The sequence below is a fragment of the Saccostrea echinata genome, unplaced genomic scaffold, assembly GCF_033153115.1.
Source record: "Saccostrea echinata isolate AGI-Se365-2 ecotype Australia unplaced genomic scaffold, CSIRO_AGI_Sech_v1 ptg000004l, whole genome shotgun sequence".
Classification (NCBI taxonomy): Eukaryota; Metazoa; Mollusca; class Bivalvia; order Ostreida; family Ostreidae; genus Saccostrea; species Saccostrea echinata.
The window spans coordinates 5,345,198-5,350,310 of NW_026889753.1; the positions used below are offsets into that span (position 1 = coordinate 5,345,198).

Sequence of the window (5,113 nt, forward strand, 5' to 3'; positions counted from 1 at the left end):
ACTACATAAGTCCTGATAAAAGGTGGCATTTAAATCATGTTTGTGATATGACCCTTGACTTAATGGACTTAAGTATTTCTCGAAAAGATGCGAATGTTGTGTCAAAAAAGTATATTTTTATGGTATAGTGGGTCTTTGCTCCATATTTTTGGTAACCAAAAAATGTATATTTTCATGCAAACTTTGAGGATTAATTTTCAAAAAAATGGAGCGAAGACCCACTCATATCGAAAAATAGTGTTATAGTATGAGAAAATAACTCTTTGCCCTCTTTAGTGTGTGTATAATATTTCATATGCAAATAATTTCAATCTTTGAGGGATTTTTGCAAATTATAGAGATTCTACATAAAGTATATTTTAATGCTAAGTGAAATATCAAGGAAAATTTTAATATAATAGAGATTTAATTTTTCACCTTCATGTTTGTCACACCATAGGCTTTTCGCTCGTCATGTTCATCCATCTTGTTACCTCATAACATGGTTCAACAATCTTTCAAGAAAATCCAGGCTGCCCCTGTGTAAAAACCCTTTTGTTTCGAAACGCTCCTGTCACGGTTAAATCATGCTAAACAAACCATATGTAACAATTACATCTTTAAACCAAATATAAATATTTCATCTTAAGCACAAAAAATATAATACTAGTACTATTTTAGATTTTTCTTTCACTGTTCCTTTTGAGGCGGTGAGCTGATCCATCTATCAAAATGAAGAAATGGAATAATGGGGGCTCTCTCCTTTGGATAATCAGGAAATGTCTGTTGATACCACCGATGAGAAAGTTTGATTCACAAAAACAAAAAGCCATATTGCATTACACACAGAATGTCTCCACCAGAACATTTCCGTGTATACACTGTAGATAAGGATCTCCATTAGGTAGTAAGGGCATGTAGAGTGTTCGAATAGGTCCCCCTCTGGTAGCAGGTGTTTGTCTGTTACTACTTTACCTAAGATTGAATTTATATGATGATTTAAATATTCTGAATTGGAAAAAAATGCTATAAACAGTTGACTTTAATTAGATTATATGTTAATAAATTTGCCTTTCTGATTGCATCTTAAGTTAGCTAAAATGTTGTTGAGGACATGCTGTTTGTAACTGCTGAAGATGAACACAACTATCAGGAGATAATGATACCAGTGAAGATCCCTCCATAGTTCACCTGTGAAAATCAATGATCGCAAGTAAAGAAATAAGCCGGAGTTTCAAATGTTGTCATAGGGGATGACATTAATACATCAAGAACACAATGTAGGTATGAGAAAATATACTAACTGAATGTGAGCGATTTCTCCTGCATGACTGACACAATATTGAGTCCTTGAAGACTATAGAAGAAGATTCCAGTGAGGTACATGATTACGCTCATTGTTCCAGGAGAATAACTGTTAATGAAGACACATTCCAATAGTAATCTAAACATCTGTACCTCTCCCATCAACAAGACAACAATTATTGGAGCAGGGGGAAGTAACTCTGCAAAAATTGTGGAAATTGATGCTTTCGATGCTCCTATCTAGACCGTATTACAATTCAAATTTATTGGCATATTTTTTTTCTCTTTGGATATTAAAAAGTTTTTGTTTCGATATTTATTTTGGGGATTTCCTAAGATAGCAGTTTTCTATGTTTCAAAATTTATCAAATTAGGCATCCATGCAGGGGAGCTCGAAAATGACTCCACCAGGATTCAAATCCAGACCCCAGAATTCTAGACAGGTGATTTACCAGGCAGGCTCTCTGGTCACCAAATATACCCGCCTTTATTCCAATCTGAGATTCCTTCCTTTTAAAATGTCTTCATACTTTTGACAAATGTTATCCGACTTTTCCAGGATAGATTTAAGATAGATTTAAGATAATAAATGTAACAAGAATGAAGAAAATGTCACAGATGAGAGAGGATTCAAGCACATACCCCCTGAAATCTATACAAGTTCTCTACCAACAGAATTGCCACGGTTGAACAAACCTGCCTGTCCACCACGCATGAAAGCTAGATCGATACATAAAACCATTAATACGGTATTTTCAAACTTTACTAAGTTTACTATAACAATCAGGAATGATTTAACATCATGCAGAAATACTGCATGTATAAAACGTGTTCATTGAGTAATGATTTAACTCGTTACCTTCTTGTAATCCTGGACCTCTGATGTAACTCAGAACCAGGGATACTGGTTTGGGAAAAGCTTTTGCCACCCAGATCGAGTTCACCGTCACAGCAATAAAAGGTGTGTGAACAATGAGCCCAAAAAGATAAAAGTGGTAGAACCATCTGCAAAATGGAAATCAAATTTCCACATACATTGTAGGCTACTTGTACAGGATAAAAGTTATCAGAATTAGAGACCCGTGACAATTACGTATACATACATGATTTACAATCACGTATAGATATAAAATTGCGTGTTTTTGAAATTTCAATCTCTTATGTTGTGATGTTTCATTCAAACCTTGGAGCATAACTCCTCCTATTGAATCATTCAATGATATTTGTGAGATTGCAACTTCGATGACTTAAATTGTTATTTCTGATTTCTCTCCATGTGTCAGTGATTGTGTAAAGTACCAGATAAAATAATGAAAGCAATAATAAGAGAACATAGAAAACTTAACTGCCATCATGGTCATGCATGTACCTTTTAGGGACTTGGAGAAAATTTGATGTTAAGTTGTACTCCTTTGTGTTGCGAAACTTTCCAAAGACGAACAAATTATTAACAAACTTTGTTTGTAGTCTTTTATCTGTTGTGACAATGAACCCTAAAACAGTTGCAAATGCCATACTTATCCATAAATAACAAAGAAACAACATCCTGATTTGTAATCCAAAAATGGCGAAATTTAAGTGGAAAAGGAAAATGGGTCAGCGGTCGGGGACTACACGGAAGAAAATCCAGGCGAATTCGCCCACGATTACCTAATCGCCCTAGGTGATTTAAGTGATATCATCCTCAGTAACTAAGAACGCCCCGATTCTGCACTGTGTTAGCATATTAATCACATGCTTACTAATTTAATATTCAGAGCGGTAAATTTATAAAATGATGAGGATAATAATTAGCATTTTACTCTTTATCATTTTATAAATTCGTTACTATATTTCATTCCATAAGTCAGTTTTGAATATTTTTAATATTCCCAACAACCAAAATCCATATCTATATTGGATTTCGAAACTTCATAAAAATCCTTACAAAGATGCAGGTACATAACGGGTTCCAGTAAATGCTCTACTAAGCCTCTTTCTTTACCCCTCAGTAGTGAAGGAGAAACTTTAAGAGTACTGTGCAACAATATATTCGAGAAGTGGTGTAAATCAGATGCGGATACTTAAAAATTCCAAGGAACTTTTGGAAAATTTGAATTCAACTTTTCATACAACCATTCCCCACGATAAAATAAAGTCCAGGCTTTTTGATATCATTGACAGCTGCTTTTTCAATAAAAATGAAACTCGTAAATATACTTACCTTGTCTTTACAAAATTATTTTGTAAAAAAAACAATCTAATTGTACACAGAAGTACTCTAAATTTGATATTAAAAAGATGCTTGAGTTTCTGATTGACAATATCCATGTGGTTTTTGGAGATCAGGTCTTCCAACAATCTATTGGAATTCCCATGGGTACCAATTGCGCCCTGTTATTAGCAAACCTATTTTTGTATTCATATGAAGCAGAATTTATTCAAAATCTTATACGCAAAAAGAGGAAAACACTTGCGGTGGCCTTCAACTCGATATTTAAATATATCGACGACGTATTGTCAATTAAAAATGGTTATTTCCATTCTAATGTCGATACGATATATCCTGGTGAGCTTGAAATAAAAGATACCACAGAGTGTGACATATCTGTTTCATATTTGGATGTTTTACTAGAAAAAGACCTTAATGGTAACTTTACAACAAATGTTCTACGTATGAACAATTTCTAAAACGAGGCAAGTTATTGACAAGTTGATGAAACAAGAGTATCAGCAATCTCGTTCAAAATCATCATTTCGTAAGTTTTATGGTCGATACAATGACCTTGTCAGTGAAATGTATGGGGATAACGAACAGTATTCAAGCTCAAAAGTCCATTAAACAATACAAATTTTGGAGCAGAGCATGTCATGATCGGGAAATAACGGAAAAATCCGTCGACAATTCAGTGTGTAAATAATGGCCTAACAATAAGTATGAAAAACGTCAGTCAGCATTTGACTTTATGATAAATTAAATACAAGGTCATTGTATCTATTGGGCCACACCGCTCACCTGCCTGAGTAATTTTGTTCCGATTTTTATTCCCACGACGAGTATGAAACCAAACCCACTCCCAAAGGGTCATTATTCAATCTTGAATTTAACATAACATTGGAATGTTTTATACATATCATATCTTTGATTGCCGTAAGCAGGTCTATTAGCGAGTTATTATGACACTTAATTGCCATTACCGCCTAACATCTTTACTGCATTGGATGTAACATGACAGGTATCTATATTTTTCAAATGAATGACCAGTTCAAAAGTGTACCAATTCCATCGCCGATTGAATTCAGGTTATCTTACTAGCCCAAAAATTACATACAAGTCTTCGCCTTGATATAGAAAATAAGCAGCCTTTTGTGACGAGTGTAAGAATATTTATTTTTTCTTCTTTACAAGTTCTGCATTCCTCCTAAAATATAGTTTGCAAGGGATGTAAAAAAACCCAAAGAGATCAGAGTAACATCACATAAATAATACACAAACTTCATTTAATACCCTCAAAAGTAAAAACTTAAGTGTAATATATAAACTGATAATTTTTTTTCTAATTCACTGAAGACATCGATACACTTGTATTGGATTCTGTCAAATATTAGAAGGGTATTTGGTACATGTACATAGGTTTATTACTAATAATCTACAGGAATATGTCGAATGGATCTAACCTTAATAAATGTGTAATAATACTAATATATATTGGAAAACACGTCTCAGATCTTGATTATGAGTTTAAAAAATGTACATGCATAAAAATTACATGTATTGTGAATGCTTACAAATACGCCATAAAGCTTAAATTGTTTGTCTAAATGATTTAGAGTGATATTTCGTAATTGC

The 5,113-nt window shown here is 33.6% G+C and overlaps 1 pseudogene; it reads right to left on the bottom strand.

The window, feature by feature from the left end:
* Positions 1-406: 406 nt before the first annotated feature.
* Positions 407-2,829, bottom strand: LOC133179418 (polyprenol reductase-like; annotated as a pseudogene).
* Between the last annotated feature and the right edge of the window lie 2,284 nt (positions 2,830-5,113).